The sequence below is a fragment of the Equus przewalskii genome, chromosome 1 (genome assembly GCF_037783145.1).
Source record: "Equus przewalskii isolate Varuska chromosome 1, EquPr2, whole genome shotgun sequence".
In the NCBI taxonomy this organism is placed as follows: domain Eukaryota; kingdom Metazoa; phylum Chordata; class Mammalia; order Perissodactyla; family Equidae; genus Equus; species Equus przewalskii.
The window spans coordinates 92,077,287-92,093,983 of NC_091831.1; the positions used below are offsets into that span (position 1 = coordinate 92,077,287).

Sequence of the window (16,697 nt, forward strand, 5' to 3'; positions counted from 1 at the left end):
AGAAGGGAGAACCTGGGCCAAGAGCTGAGGGCAGGGTGAGGAAAGAGCTGTTTCCCTGGCCAGCTGCCGTTCTGGGGAGGAGGGTTTGCTCTGTTGACTCAGCTGGTGGGACTCAGATCCGTGGAGGGAGGTGCAGGGAGCCCGGATTTGACCTTGTGAATATCTGAGGGAGCCTGAGAGCACCTATCACAGGTGGGGGATGCCCAGGGCAGGTGACAGAAGGAGGTGGCCCAGGATGCTTTTGATGCCAAAGCTTTGTCCAAACCTTGTTCTGAGGGGTAATGAACTTTGGATCTTGCCAGGCTTTCCTCGTCCTCAGGGAGACTGTCTTGTGGGCTGAGTTGCCTGGGGAGCGATGAGCCCCTGCAGGTACTTAGGTTTGCAGCCCTGGGGTGCAGAAGCTGCTGGAGGCCTCCTCGCCTTTCTGGAGACAGTGCATTAACTATCGTCCTTGGGGGTGGGCCCTCCACCTGTCTTGGGGCCTCCGTTGAGTCCTCTGTGGTATGGGAACGACGTTCCTTATGGCATTGCTCCTCATTCAGGGTGAGAAGCCCACCTCCATGGGCCCTCAGTCACCCACCAAGATGGTCTATGGCCCTGGATTCCTGCCTGTGATGTGGAGTGGGTGAGACAAGCCCTGAACGGGGCTGGCAGGCCTGGGGGTGAGTGCAGCTTCGCTCGCAGAGCGGGCCCCGTACGCCCCCGCACCCAGTGTGTTCCCGCGTGGTGGCTGGGCTCCTGCCTGCCTTTGGCACCAACCAAGTCTGATCTGCTAAATTTAAAAGTGTCTCCCTTGGGACACAACTGATGATTAATCGAGTTTGGCTATGTCAGAGCTTCCTCCGTTTTTTTTCCACCCTTTCTCTCAGTTTTTTTTAAATGCAGGCATGCCTCACCAAGGATGGAATATTCTGGAAAACTGGAATTGGAATCCCGCAGCCTGATTGAAAGCCATGTCACTTGCTTCCAGGGAGGGAGCTAAAAAAAGCCACTGCTTGGCTTCTCCCCTGAATTTTAAGTGTTCTGAAAGCTTTGCCCACAAAGGAAACAATATCTTATTCCTTAGATAATTAAGTACAGTGCATCGAGAATGGTGATATCGCCCACTCTGGTCACACTGTGGCCCCTGGGACCCCCTCTCTCAAGGGGAGAGCTCGGGTGGGTGCCCAGGGAGGTTGTCCTTGTAGAAAAATGGATGCAGCTTCAAACAGCTGCCTCGCAAGCATTTGGTGAAGTTGGCACAACCCTGGAAATGTCACGAAAGAGGACGAAGGTGGCGTGGGATAGGATGCGAGTTTTCCCCCCCGAGAGGCTGCAGCCGTCGGCTGTTTGTATCAGCCCTGGGAATTCTTAGTGGGTCTTATTTGTCCCTTCACTGCCATGGGACTGCCCACCCGAGACGACTGTGGCCTCGAGCCAGGTCTGATAGCATTGGCGCTGCTTTCTGTATGTACTTGGTGGAAGTTTCTGGAGAATCTGTGCAGGGAAGACAAGGCCACTTTATCTTCAAGCAGAAGACCTTCCCCTCAGGAGCAACAGTGGCATCGCAGAAGTGGCCAGTTGTTTCCCAGCTGTTTGCCTGTTCTGTGCTTACACAGGGTCTTTACACAGAGGCCACAAGATGGTATGCTGGACAGACATAGGGTCACGCCAGATGGTCATTTTGGTGTCTTCCTTGGTTTCTGTAGAAGAGTGAGTTCTGTTAGGGGGAAGGGAACTGATATTTATTGATTATTAATACACATTATTTCATTTAAGCTTCATGTTTTATGGATAAGGAAACTGGAGTTCAGAGAGGCTGAGTTACTTGGTTAAGGTCACACAGTCAGGACAGAGTGGGGCTGGTGGTTATATGTGCTGTCCGACTTTGAGGTCCACATTCTTTAAGACTTTTACAATTCCATGAGAAAAACAGCCTTCGTTTCAAAAGTACAGCTGGAGGTCTAAAAGAAGAGCCAAAGATATACCTCCAGGCAGCTCTGTGAGCACACCTTTCAAAGGGTGGGGGCTAAAAGCAGGGATTTTCTCTCATGTGGACGCCCGGCCCTTCACACAGCTGTCTGTCTGAGTTTTCTACAGATTTCTTTCGCCCCAAATCCGCTGAGCCATTCCTTCATCCTCCCTCTCTCCTTCCATCTCCCAGCTTCTCCCTGGTTCTTTTTCTCAGATTTCAGTAGAAGTTCTCGGAATGACTTAAGTTCGCAGTCTTGTTGAATTGTGCGATGCGATCGCATCTATTAAGACATCATTCAGGTCCCGCGATAGAAATCTGAATCGAGAATGAGTAAGCCTGTTAGGCTGGGTCTCGTGTGGTTAGTCACATCGATGTTAATCTTGACGCAGCAGGGTCATAAGTGCCCCAGAGCGCACCTCGCTCGCTGTTTTTGGCCGTGAGTCAGAATCTTCCCCACCCTCCTCAGTGGTGCCTGCTTTCGGGGGTGGCCTGTGCTGTGTGTCTCAGAGATGCACAAGAGCCCTTTCTTTTTTGGCCGTGTGATGGAGCCGGGGCTCTCCTGGCTGTGACAGGGACCTGCCTGTTGGGGATGTGGGGGAGGATGCTTTAGTGAAGTGGTTTTCAGCACCGGTTTCCCAATCAAACAGCACTTTAGTTCTGTAGAAGTTGGGGGTCTCGAGCCCCTGCCGCCTGGGTGAGAGGTCAGACTAAGTCTGAAGTAGTGAACTTAGGTTCTCTCTGCGCATCTTGCAAAAAGCGGTTCTTTGGCTTTCCTAGAGCAAATCTCTTACCCGCTAAGGGCTGAAGCACCCAGCGGATTGTGCGTGCACCTCGAAGAGGAAGCCACAGCCTGAGATGACGATCTGAAACCTGGAAAGGATCTGGTTAGGTGTCCTTTGCAGGCAGAAGTTCGTGGTTAAGGGTCTTCTCGGTCATCTGTTTTTAGAATGAAAATTTTCAGGTAGGCTCTGGAACGGTTCTTGCTAACAGGTGAAATCAGTTTCGTCCACACGCATGGGATCAGATATTTGCATGGTGGAGGCGGAAACCACTGCATGTGCTCAGACCTGTGTCTAAAGGCTCGTGGCACTTCGCGCTTGGGCTGATCAGAACCTGCGGCTTTCTGTGGGTCCCCTTGCGTTCAGGTGGCAGCCAGTCGCGACAGAACTGCATCCCAGCGGTCCAGGGGGTGTTACCCTTGCAGACAGCAGATTTAGCCCAGCAGTGCACTTCTCACATCCTAAATTTGCTCTTTCACTCACTCAATTCAGTAATATTTCCTGAGTCCTTCCAGGGTGACTAAGATGGGCTCGCCCCTGTCCTTGCAGAGCTTACGGTATAGCAGACCAAATGGATATTGAATGATTACAAAAGTAATTAATTATACTGTATTCATTCAGCTAGTGTTTGTTGAGTATCTGGTGTGTGCTGGGCATTGTTCATGGTGTTGGGGTATCAGTGGACCAGACGGAGAAGAGTTGCTGCCTTCTTGAAGCTTACATTCTAATAAGACACACAGTAAATCAAAATGTAACAGGTAAGTAAATCTTAGGGCGTGTTACAAGGCAAAAAGTGGGAAGCAGAGGCAGGTGAAGGTGACTGAGAGTATGGGTTGGGCCGGGTGGGGGGGTGTCATCTGCAGAGTGCGGGATGCATGAAATGAAGATTGTGGGTGGTTGGAGTTATTGAGAAATGACAGGTTATGACAGTTGGGGAGGCTGAGGCAGGGGGAGAGAAGGGAAGTTTAGGCAGCTGAGAGCCGGCTGGAAGGATCATGTATGTGTGTGTTGAAATGACTGAGACTTGAGACAGTAGTGTAGGAGAGAGGGACTGTGATCAGGGAGCTACAGTCATCGAGAAATGAGGGGGAGTGACACGGGGGCTGGGTGGCAGTAGTGAGGGGTAGTAGCTGACAGAGTCTGATGACAAGAGATGCAAAGCCCAGGAATCTTAGGGAGGAGGGGAGAGAATTGTCTGGAGGGGGCGGTGAGGAGCCTACTGGTCTGGCTGTGAAAAGTGCTCTGATGGAGAGTCACAGGGGGCCATGAGGGCGGGTCATAGGGGATAGTGTCTGTCCTGGAGTGGAGAGGCTGGGAAGCTCTTGTGAGATTGTGATTTAGAATAAGAATTACGTATTTGGACTTCCTTTCCTTCCTGGCACAGGGCTCCTAAAAATCCTTGGAGTCTCCTGGGAAGGTGTCTTTTGTTATGTTAATGAAGCGACTTTTGGAAAGCACCTAAGGATGGGGGCTGGTTGCCAGGGAAGCCATCCTGTGATTAGAAGGTTGGAACTTTCAGTGTCCCCAGCCCCACTCCATGGAGGGGAGAGGGGCTGGAGGTCTAATCCATCGCCAGTGGATTTAAATCAGTCACGCCTATATGGTGAAGCCTCATGAAAACCCAAAAGGATGAGGTTCAGAGAGCTTCTGGCTTGGTGAACACGTGGAGACTTGGGGAAAGCGGTGCACCCAGAGAGCATGGAAGCTCTGTGCCCTTTCCCTGTGCATCTCTCCCATCTGGCTGTTTTGAGTTATATTCTTTTATAGTAAACTGGTGATCTAGTAACCAGAATGTTTCCCTGAGTTCTGTGAGCCACTCTAGCAAATTAATCCAACCCAAGGAGGAGGTTTGGGGAACCTCCAATCTGTAGCCGGTCTGTCAGAAGCACTGGTGACAACCTGGACTTGGGATTGGCATCTGAAGTGGAGGCAGTCTTGTAGGACTGAGCCCTCAGCCTGTGGGATCTGACGCTATCTCCGGGTAGATAGTGTCAGAATTGAGTTGAGTTGTAGGACACCCAGCTGGTGTCTCGGAGAATTAGAACTGAGTGCAGAATCTCAGCTTCCCTGAGAAAGTGTGATTCGAGAGGGTGGCACGTGGGTAGATGTGGTCCAGAGGCTGTCAGGAGGGAGCAGGAACTCTCTGGGGCTACACAGTCAGGAGGAGGCCTGACTCACGGGTGGGGTGAGGGTGGATGAGGAGCTTGAGAGAAAAGGGGGCTCCCCAGGGTATTTGTTGAGTGCTGCAGTAGGAGGAGGCCTGTTCTGGTAGTTGGAAGCTGTGGAGAAACCCACAGGGGCCAGATGGATTCTCTGTGGCCACCTAGGAGGCGGGCTGTTGAAGCACCATGTCAGCCAGCTGCTGCTTGCTGCCCTATCCTATTGATCTGGTGGTTGATTGATCAACATGGGCCAAACAGGCCCGAGAGGCAGCTTTGGGGGTTGTGAGCCCTAGGTCAGGAACCTGAAGGTTTGGGGAACTCACAAGGTATTTTCTGGGCTCTCTGCTGACTGTTGGGACTCTGGGAATGGCTGTGAGGATGCTGCTGATGAGCAGGATTTTGATTTCTGAATCATTCCTTAAGCCCTGGGATGACGGCCTTGGTAAGGGCTGGATAAGGATGGACCTGTTTGCCCAGAGACCGGCTGAGCTCCTCAAGGGGGCTTTCCCCTGCACGTGGTGGGGAGGGGGAGGAAAGCGGCCGAGGCGCTGGGGAGGAGGGTGAGAGAACGCAGTGTGGGAGATCCCTGGTGACGTGGTGGTGGGACAACTGGAGGCAGCCTGAGGCGTGTGTGTGCTGGGCTTGTGTGGCTTAGGGAACTCCACTTAAGAGCTGTGTGTGTGGCCTTGGGCAAGTTATTTAATCTTTCCCCCCTTTCTGTTTTCCTCTGTAAAATGAAGACACAGACTCTGATTTCTCAAGGCTGTTGGGAAAAGTAGGTGAGCTGTGTCTGTCAGTGCCCAGCAGGACAGCAGCACAGGGCAGGTGATCAATACCTGCCAGGACCTCCAGGAAAGGCCTTTTCTGAGGTGCTGCTGAGACAGGGGTGGAGGGGATCTCAGTGTTGCTATGACCGTGGAAAGGCATTTCCTATTTAAAAATTGGATCTTTCAGGAGAGGAAGACAATTATCCTGAAGACATACACGTGCACGGAACCCCGCGTATCCGCGGATGGAAGCTCGAAGCAGAGCACGTGGAGAAGATAAAGATGCAGTGGGGACAAGTCCACACACGAGCCATCTGGCCCTTTGGAGGAGACGGCACCGTGTCCCTGGTGCCTGGGAACAAGGACGGGCTGTTCTGGGGCCGGATGCCAGGCCAGCACGCATGGGCCCCGGCTGGCTGACACTGGCTGGCTACCTCGCTCTGCTAAAGGTCGAGCAGCAGACCTTTTCCAGAAGGGAGAAGAAACTGTAGAAGATCCAGTACCGTACCCCACATTTTGATTCATCATAACCTGTTGCCCACACAGCAGTGAGAGCTCTCCATGGAGTGACGGGCAAACATGTCATTCTTCTATTAGTCATTTATTCTGTCTGCCGAACACCTACCAATACTCTGTACATTTCCTTCCAAACCCAAAGAAGCATAAAGAAACTCTACTGGATATTTGTCCCTTCCCTCTCCATTCTCTTTCTGGACACCTTTCTCTCACTCCTGTGTCGAGACATGTTTTCTGGGTGCCAGGCTCTGGTTGTGACCTGGCGCGTCAGATGTCGTCACGGCCCCTGAGCTCACCCTGGCAGAACTGTGCTTTCTAGCCTCTTTCAGGCCCAGTGGGGCACACTGGGAAAGGTCATTGTGCACACACTGGGGAGTGGGGGGAGGTGGCAGGTGGGGAAGCCATAATCTGGGCTTCCTGGAACTGAGAGGGTCAGTGCGTCTCAACACGCCGGTGTGTGCATGTGAGTGTGTGTGTCTGTGTAAAACATGACCTAGCAGTCCTGCTGGAGAGAGGGATTCCCACTGCTGTCTAACAACCATCTGCTTGTTTGCCTTGTGGAATTTTGCAGGGTCCCATTAGCTGGCAGCTGGTGACCCTGGGTCCTCTGTGACTTGGGTTCACTCAAAAGTTTCTGGCCACAAATTTGAGCGCTTTCTCCGTTAAGGTGCTGCAGGGGCTCCAGAAGTGAAGAGCTGATCTTCACTTCGAGGGGGCTTGTGGCCCAGTTTGGGGGGTACAACACACCTGTAGCTACCCTAAGACAAGGCAAAATATGAGGACCACAAAGGAGGTACAGAAAGCTGGGTTCCGGGGCGAGAATCTGGTCTAGCGGGGGAGCCGGGTGCCCCTGATGGAAGAGGTGACCGATTTGCGCTTTGCCTTAAAGGATGTAGGATTCTGACCAGCAAGGGTGGGCTGAGTCTGGGGGTGGATATGAGTAAGAGGCATTCAAGGAGGAGGGCACAGCCCATCTGAAGGCATGGGTCTGGGGTGAGCGGGCACTTCCGTTTTGATGAGCCTGTAGGTTTGGTACAGGAATTGATGGGGAGGAGGCCGCAGAGCCGGGTGGAGGCATAGGCTGGGTGTGGACTCGGATTTCGGCTCCGGGGGCTGCCTTCACAGCCCGTACATGAATAGCTGGACAGGGTGGACACCTGGGGTTGGTTTGAATGGGACGCGGTTGACACAGTGTAGTACAAGGGAATCGAGCACAGAAAGTCTCCCTCCACTCCTGGATTGCTTGTTTGAGGTCCACAAGGGTAGCTTTCGATTGAACGTGGCCTCTCTTGGCCCTTCCAGAGCCAGCATACACCTAGTGCCGTGGGGCTCTTTAGAGCTGCGGGCACAAGCTATTTTCGTGCTCCTTCAAATGCCTGTGTTTATTTTTAAACTCGAGCCTTTGTAAAGCAGGTATGTATCATTCAGGCTTTGCTTTTGAGTAAAAAGGCTCTCTTGGGCCAATGGAACCAGCAAAAAGATGTTCTTGATTTAAAGTTGGACATTCTTTTCATTTAATGCCTCCATGCATATATTCCGGTGTTATAGGAAGGGCCACAGAAGTAATTTGCTTTTAAAGAAAATCCTGGAAAGAGGAAACCCTCATGCAGTTGGCCACTTTCTTAACTTGTGCTGGCAGATCTGTATTGTGAACACTGGTGCTCAGACAAGAAAGAGGTCTGCGTGCGTCAGAGATGGGGCGGGTGGGGACAAGCTGGTGGGGGTAGTCTGAACCCTGCCTCCCCCAGCCCACCTCCCACCAATAGGAGCCCGTGGACAAGGGGCTTAGCAGAGAAGGTCTGTTACCTTTTAAGCATATGCGAGTTATAACTGAAAATTAATGAGATTAATTTAGAGTTCAAGACTGGAGGATTCAGCACATGTGCTCTTTATACCTTTCCTCCCCAGAACTCATTAAAATGATAATAAAGAGATTGTTAGGAGTATAATCCTACGGCAGCAAAGTGAATGGGAGGGAATTAGCAGCCCCTGAGAGATTGCAACAAATTTCTGGCTAATAGAAAGCAGTGGAGGAATGGCGATGTCAGAAATACGGCAGAGGAGACCAGAGGCCAAAGTCCAAGTGGAAGGGGGCCGTGGGGGTGGGAGGAGGGGGCCAGGCTGCCCTGGAGAACTCCAGAGAGCCTCTTAACCAAGCCCACAGGTCCAGCCCAGGGCCAGAATGAGAAGTGGTGCTGAAAGCTGGAGCTTGAATCGAAGGTCTTAGGGACTCCGTGTTTATTAGGGAGAATGAGGACAAGTGAACGTCACTGGCAGAGGCAAGGCAGGGAGTGTGGGCATTGGCATTCTAGAATAAAGTCTTCCTTGGCCTGGTGTGGATCCTGGATAGGTGGGTGGTATTTGAAGCCATGGTACTAGGTAAGACCAGCGAAGGAGAGATCTTGGAGTTCTCTGACTGACCCTGAGGAGTCAGGAAGAGGAAGAGCCAGCAGAATAAACTTCTCATCAGATAAAGTGGATGCAAGACAAAAGAGTAAAGCAAGGCCTTTAAGGTTCTGAGGGAAGAGCATTTTTTAACCATTGAAAAAAAATTTTACGTCTAAAAAATGTCCCCCTTAGATGTTATGTCCTAAACTCCGGAGCCTGTCAATTTACCTTATTTGGTAAAAGTCTTTGCAGATGTGATTAAGGTGAGGATCTCGAGGTGGAGAGATTATCCCGAATTATGCTGGGAGACCTTAAATGTGATCACAACTGTCTTTATGAGGGGGAGGCAGAGGGAGATTTTACTACACATGAACAGAAGAGAGAAGGGATGTGAGGGCCTCAGCAGATGGAGAGATTTGAAGATGCTAAGCTGCAGGCTTCGACGATGGAGGAAGAGGCCAAGGAATACAGCTCTGGAAGCTGGAAAAGCCAGGAAACGGGTTCTTCCCTAGAGCCTGCAGAGGAGCGGGGCCCTCCTGACACTTTGGTTTCAGCCCAGTGAAAGTGATTTCAGAGGTGAGAGAACGAGTTCCTGTTGTTTTAAGCCACGAGTTTGGGGTCATTTGTTACAGTAGCCCAGGACACTGATCCATATAGCCAAACCAGTCAAGTGTAGGGGGAGAGTAAGGGGAATTATAGATACAAGGACCTAAAGTTTACTTCTCGCTCCTTTTGAGGGTCTACACCTGCAGAACAAGGGTGAAGACTATGGAGAAGGCAGTTGGGGACCAAAAGAGACTTGGTGGCTCCTGGGAGTCTAAAGAAAAGAACTCTTAGACAGACGGCCAGGAGTGGGCCTCAGAAGCACCCAGTCCAGATTGGAACTGGAAGTCATTGGCTCTAAGAATAATATCTTCAGGACAGAGACTGGAATGGATTCAGACAGAATGAACAGGAAGCTGGAAGACACCAGGGTTCCGGGAAGATGGGCTGTGTTTGTCTTCTCAGTAGGAAAAAGAAGGCAGTAGAAAAGCTCCACAAAAAATAAAGATGATCACAAGCATGTTGCATTTCAAATACGAAGCACAGTGAGGGACCACCTGCTTTTGAACAACTGGGAGAGGGCTGGAGAGGAGAGGCTGCTCCGTGACCTTTGCTGGGAACTTGTTCCTTTGGGGAACGCTTGGCTCCTGACACTGGAACCATACAGGAAGAAATATAATTCTGGCACATGTCTTGGGTCTGCGGGGAGCAATATTTATATAGTCATAATAATGTTCTCTTTTTTAAATGGTTACATAGTACTTTATTGTGTTAATTTATTGACTTAACTCCTCCTGGTACTGGACATTCTATTTATACCCGGTTGACTTTTCTGTAAATAACGGTAGAATCTGACGTCAGTTTGATCCATGAAGCCTCTTTTGTTGGCAGAGTTGGCGAACTGAATTGTTAGACTGGTAATGTGTAATTCTTTATTGGGGGGGGTGCCCCCAAGTGCAAGAATGTGGCTGAATTCTGAAGGGAGGTGGTGAATGGCTCATCTAGACTATCTCCCTTGCTGTGCTGGGCATTAGCCCAGCAGGCCAGCTTGCTCTTGGTCCTGCCCGATCCTGTATGGCTGAGCAGCCTGGTGCCACGTCCCTGAGCAGAGGCCTGTGGGCAGAGGGAGTGTGTGGGTGGGGCGGGCATGCTGACTTACAGGTCTGGTACAAATGGGAGAAAGCTGAGCTTGTTTACATGCCAAGAGTGAGGATCCAGAAACTGAGAGGGGCTATTGTTGTAATTGAGGTTGGTGTTTCCTATTCTTTTGAATGTCATGGACACATGGAAAATATTTATACAGCACATGAGTAAATGGATGAGACTGCCCATGGTCAGAAGTGACCCTTCAGGGCATTCCAGTTGCCCCAGGCTCTGCTTTGCACCCAGAGGGTTAAAGAGATCCCCTTGTCAACAGGCTACTTGCTCCCAGTCCAATGACATCTTTGTACAAATGAGAAAAAGCCACTTCTTTCTCAAGACACCTTCCGGATGTCCGCTGCCTGCCAGATATTATTTGACAGAATAGGTATGCAAATCTTTCATGAGCACACTGTGATGGATGCCCTCAGAGTTCTGTGCTGCACAGCCATTCGCAGGACCCCGGCTCAGCACACCTGTGGCCCGTTTGAGGGTGCTGCCAGGAAGGAGGCTGAGGGAGAGGACAGAGACGAGAGACATTCCTGCCGTATGCTGGCATGAGACGCTCAGGTTTCTGCTGGTGACAGATCCAATGGTGGGAGTCGCTGGAATAGGGCTGCAGGGAGAGCAGTGGTATGGAGGATAGGTGTGGGCACCGAGTTCAGGAGAGATGCCTGGGCTGGAGTGTCATTTGGGCATCATCACATAGAGATGGTTCTTGAAGCTGTGGAAGTGAGTGTGTAGAAAAACTCCGTGGAAAAGAACTCTGGAGCCAGCCCCTGTGGACCACCCAATTCCCCCACTGAGGTGGGGCCTGATACTCAAGCAAGAACGTGGAAATGAGGTCCCAGTGTGAGGGGACTCTCTGCACCATGGTGTCCTGTCCCATGGCTTATGGACACTGTCCCAACAAGTTCGTGTTGCCTGAGAGGATCTGTGCCAGAGATGTCTGGCTGCCGTACCTGAGCCTGACAGCACTGCGGCCTGAGTGTCTGCCCCTAGGTGCTGCCTTTCTGTGCCCAGTACTCACCCAGGGTCACTGCTGGTGAGTGCTGTTGGGGAGGGGCTGTGTCTCCTTCATCCCTCTGTCCCTAGGGCCAAGTGTTGGATTTTTGAAGGGCTCTTAGGAGTGTGGATGGAGGTTGGGACTTGGATGTGTGAGTGGACACATGAGCCCTGCCTGCTCTCTGCCCGGGTTTCCTTTGTGACATTCGCTGCCCAGATGTTCCCTGTGATCCCACTCTTAGCTGCTCCACAAAGTGTATCGTCCAGCCAGGCCCAGGCTGGCCCGGTCCTGCAGAGCTCTGGCCTCAGCACCTGTCCCCGGGACACTGCCAGGGACCCAAGAAGGCCTGCATTGGGGCCCCACACCTGTGCTTTTGGACCAGATGAGCTGGTTACACTTTTGCCCTTCACATTGTGGGAAATAATAGAAAGGAGTTTTGCCGTGCTGGGCTCATGAGATATAATTTCCACATTACGTCAAAGACAAATAATTGTTTAGCAGATATTTTGGACCTAGTGTGTGCATGGGACTGCAGCAAATAAAGGGCTAGTGGGAGATGCCCTATTTCTGCCTGTCAGTGTAAACTGCTTGTGCCTCTAGAACAATGGATTTATTTTTATTTACTAAGTTTCCTTCCCTTAAGACATATGGTGCTTTGACTTCATCATATTAAATTTTGAACACGTCATGTCTCCCTTATGTGTGCGCTGGGACTTGTTGCTGTCCCCACCAGGCAGATCCTCCCTGGCTGCGCCCTCCTGTGTGTCTCGATGTCATGTGCCATGTCGTTGGGTGCAGAGGAAATGGCTGTTCCAGCTGTTCCCACCCGGGGGCCTAGGCAAGCAGGGACAGCTGCCCAGGCTATTCGTTATTTCCTCCAAGACAGAGGGCAGTTGTTTTGCTCCCAGGCTGCTTGAGCTGGTAACTAAGGCACCTTCGTCTTTGGCTGGAATCCTATCAATTCTTGAGGCCACCTTGGTGAAATTCTGCTGATTAGAAAGCTGTTTGGCAGTTATACGTGACTTTGATCAATAAAGAAATGAGAAAAATTATTTTTCCAGAAATACTGCCTAGAAGGCCAAAATCTTTTAATAAATGGGGTCCACGGGGAAGATATGAATAATAAATGCCTACTTCTTGGTCACTATCTTGGAAACCAGTGGGTTAACTGTGGGTTAGAAACAAGCCCAAAAAACAACTAAAACTGGGGCTGGCCCGGTGGCGCAGCAGTTAAGTTCGCACGTTCTGCTTCAGCAGCCGGGGTTCGCCGGTTCAGATCCCGGGTGTGGACGTGGTACTGCTTGGCAAGCCATGCTGTGGCAGGTGTCCCACGTATAAAGCAGAGGAAGATGGGCATGGATGTTAGCTCAGGGCCAGTCTTCCTCAGCAAAAACAGGAGGATTGGCAGCAGTTAGCTCAAGGCTAATCTTCCCAAAAAAAAGAAAAAAAAAAACAAACCTAAAACTGAGGGCCCTGGCTCTTCCCAGAGCAGCCGTGGTTCGGAGATATCCAGCCACGCATCTGGGTGCTGAGAGCGCACCTTGGGGGCTCAGTTCCGTTGGTACCAAATCTCTATCCAGCTTCTGTCATCTTTGTTCCCTTGCTATCTAAACTCTTTTTTTAAGATTTTATTTTTTTCCTTTTTCTCCCCAAACCCCCCCCCCCCGGTACATAGTTGTATATTCTTAGTTGTGGGTCCTTCTAGTTGTGGCATGTGGGACACTGCCTCAGTGTGGCTCGATGAGTGGTGCCATGTCCACGTCGCCATGTCCGCGCCCAGGATTCGAAGTGATGAAGCATTGGGCTGCCTGCAGCGGAGCATGCGAACTTAACCATTCGGCCACAGGGCCGGACCCTAAACTTTTTTTTTTTTAAACCACTTTATTGAGTGGTTTTTGACATGCAAAAAGCTGTACATATTTAATGTATACAACTTAATGAGTTTGGAGGTAAGTACACACTCTAGTGAAACCATCACCAACCACAGTGTATGCCATAAATACATCCGTTCTCTCAAATGCTTCCTCCTGCCCTCCCTTACTTATTATTTGTGTGTGTGTGTGTGTGTGTATGATAAGGACACTTAACATAAGATCTACCCTCTTTGCAAGTTTTTAAGTAGACAATGTAATAGTCCTAAGTGTGGGCACCATGCTGTGTGAAGTTCTTGAGAGCACCTCCCACTCTCCCTCTGTCAGCTGTGGTGTTGGGGACCTCTGACACCTGTCTTATGTAGTGCAGATGGTTCTGCATTTGACCTTTGGCTTGGGAAGCAGGTGACGCTGGCCTCTCCCTTGCCTAGACACAATTTCACATTGAAGCAAGGTTTGCCGTCTTTGCCTCAGGCATTTGACAAACCTATTCTCTCCCCTGCCAGAGAAAACCCCAGTTGTATGGTCACCTTCCATCCTGTTTCCCGTGCACACACAGGGCTCCCTGGATGCTGAGGCAGAGGCTGTGGCTGTGTGTGTCCTGGGGTGTTCTCAGTGCCCAGCACGGCTCTCTATATAGTTGCACAGTGGATATTTGTTGAGTTAATGTATATTTATATTAGTATACATATTGGTAAGGATGGGCGCACGGTATGGTGCTATTTTGTAACCTTCTCTCTTCACTTAATACTATATCCTTAATATCCACAGTCCTAGTGTTGGCTAGTTTTTGTTGGAATTGTGGAACCTATGAGTTTTTTTCTTTTTGTTTGTTTTTTGAATCTGATCCAAGAGATTTTGAGTGGACATTCAAATCCTTCAGGGTCTAACTAGTTCTCTTAAGAAGGAAAGGGGACACAGACACTTGTTGGCCTCCTTATTTGGTAACTTCTGGATGTAAATCATTGAACTATAATGTAATGAAGTAGAGAATAAGTGATAGTAGGTAAAGAAAAAAAGAACATCTTTCCATGTTAGTAATATATAGTGGTAATTTTTAAAGGCTGAATGGTATTTCTTGTGTGGATATATTATACTTTATTTAACCAGTCCCTCACCTTGGAGCATTTAGATTATTTACAAGGTATTTCTTTGTGTGTGTGTATGTTTGTGTGTTTTTGTTTTGTTTTTGTAGTGAAGAAGATTGGCCCTGAGCTAACATCTGTGCCAGTCTTCCTCAGTTTTGTATGTGGGACACTACCACAGCATGGCTTGATGAGCGGTGTGTAGGTCCGTGCCCAGGATCCAAACCTGTAAACCCCGTCCCACCAAAGTGGAACACATGAACCTAACCACTATGCCACTGGCTGGCCCTGACCCAAATTCGGAGCAGTAGCCATACACTTGACAAGCGTGGGCTTCTAGAACTTGAACTAGAATTCCCCTTGCTGCCACCCAGGAACTCAGAAGGGAGAAGTGAGCCTTGAAACCAGTTTGCCACGACTAGTTCTAATTTACCAGTAAAGGAGAAAACAAGTCCCAGACTTCTAAATTTTTGAAAAAATTTTTAAAATTGTGAAAGCATACAGTTATTCTTTTTTGAAGATTTTTTCTTTATTTGCTGATGATAACAGGGAGAGAGAGCTAGACTGCCTTTGGGCGAGTAGTGGGGCTGTCTAAACAGCTCTTTAGTGACTGTCCTTTTCCCTAAGTATGTTTGCATATCCTCATTTTTTGCCCTTTAATAGACTCCTCGAAGTGGAGTTGTTGGCTTCAGGAGTATGAAGTTTTAAGGCTTTTGATATGTAATGATAAATTGCCTTCTAGAGAATCCTATAAAGTTGTACCCCATTACTAGTGCAAAAGAGACAGATGCTTTCCACTCTAGCAGACTGGGTTTCTTTAAATCTTTTTTTATTGTGGTGAAATGTACATAGCATAAAATGCACCATCTTAACCATTTTAAGTGTACAGTTCAGTGGCCTTAAGTGCATTCGCGTCGTCCCACCATCCACCTCCAGAACGGCTTCGGTAGGCAGTTGATTTTTTTCCGGTCTTCGCAGTTGGATGCTGAAAAGGCTCTCATTGTTTTAGTTCCCATTTCTTTTTTACTGAGAAGGTGTAACCTACCGTCAAGTGCTGTGGACAGTTTTGTTAATTTGGGTGCTCTTCAGTGCTCAGCCTCCTTGGCTCCCTTGAGCCGTTTGCCGCTGTGGACGCCCCCTCCTTGAGCTCTGCCTGTCCCCAGCTCCGGTGTCAGCACCCTTCACTGGTTTTCCTCCTCCCTGCCCACCTTCCCCTCCTCCTCTGCTCCACCTGCCCTTCCAGGGCGCACCGTTGGCAGTTTTCTGTCTGGCGCCGTGAAGCTGTTTGTTAAGGTTGCTCTTCCTGCCTTGTCCTTCTGAGGCTGGCTCCATCCTTACCACCCCCAGAGCTGCTCCGCACACACTCTACTGTTATTACTGTAAAATATACACGACATAAAATTTATCATTTTAATAGTTTTTAAATGTATTTGCAAATCAGTGGCATTAAGAACATTCACAATGTTGCACTACCCATTTCCAGAGCTTTCTCATCTTCCCAAACAGAAACTTTGTACCCATTAAGCAATAACTCCCCATTCCGTGCTGCCCCAGCCCCTGGTGATCGCCCTTCTACTTTCTGTCTCTGAATTTGACCATTGGATTCTGTAAGTGGAATCACATGATGTTTGTCCTTTTGTGTCTGGCTTATGCCATTTAACAGAATATTTCCAAAGTTTATCCATATCAGAACTTCATTCCTGTTTATGTCTGAATACTATTCCGTCATATGTATATGTATTTTGTTTATCCATTCATCTGTTGGTGGACACTTGGGTTGTTTCTACCTTTTGGCTCTTGGGAATAGTGCTGCTGTGAAGATTAGTGTACAGTGTCTGCGTGAATCCCTTCTTTCAATATTGCCCTGCGAGGACCTTGAACCTGGGAGCCTGGAGAAAGGGATCCGGGCAGAGGGACTGGGGCGAGGGCATTCCGAAGGCATGCAAAGCTTGGCTGTGTAATGGACTGTCTGCCTGTCTGTAGTTTACTCTTCTGAGCGGTGGCTCCTGCGGTCTCAGGGAAGGTGCCCTGAGAGGATGCTGCTGTTGGGATGAACTGAACAGAAGCAAGGACAGTGGCCAAGATGAGGGGGCGGAAAGGCTGTGTGCTCTGGGTGCTGGGCACGAGGTCAGACTTTCAGGTGCTGCCTGCAGGCACCGTTGGCCAGGAGCAGCCGGAGGGTTTCCAGCTGCACAAGAGAAGTTCTAGAAGGATCCAGAGCTCTCCTTTCCGTGTAGCCCAAGCTTCTGCGGGATGGTCAGAGTATCTTAGAGGGAAAGTAAGCAAAATGGATGTGATCCTTGGGCGCCGAGGGCTTCTATAAGCACCTCTCCCCAGGGCACAGGGATACTGAGCTTTAAGTCTGTCCAGGCCGCTCCAGACACGCAGAATGGCAGAGCCCGCTGGGCATCTTCCTAGGCTTTGAAATGTGGCTCCCCCATGGTCTGCAGATTTGCTTGTTTGTCCCAAGGTTGCCTTACATCAAA

At 49.8% G+C, this 16,697-nt stretch overlaps 1 protein-coding gene and 1 long non-coding RNA gene across 7 annotated transcripts in view; both read left to right on the forward strand.

Moving 5' to 3' along the window:
* The window catches only part of HOMER2 (homer scaffold protein 2), an 86,498-nt gene that overhangs the window by 16,970 nt on the left and 52,831 nt on the right, over window positions 1–16,697 (forward strand). The window lies entirely within an intron of this gene.
* On the forward strand, window positions 3,355–6,343 carry LOC103546233 (uncharacterized). The gene is made up of 2 exons (XR_543639.2): window positions 3,355–3,491; window positions 5,850–6,343. It is a non-coding gene; the product is annotated as an uncharacterized lncRNA (long non-coding RNA).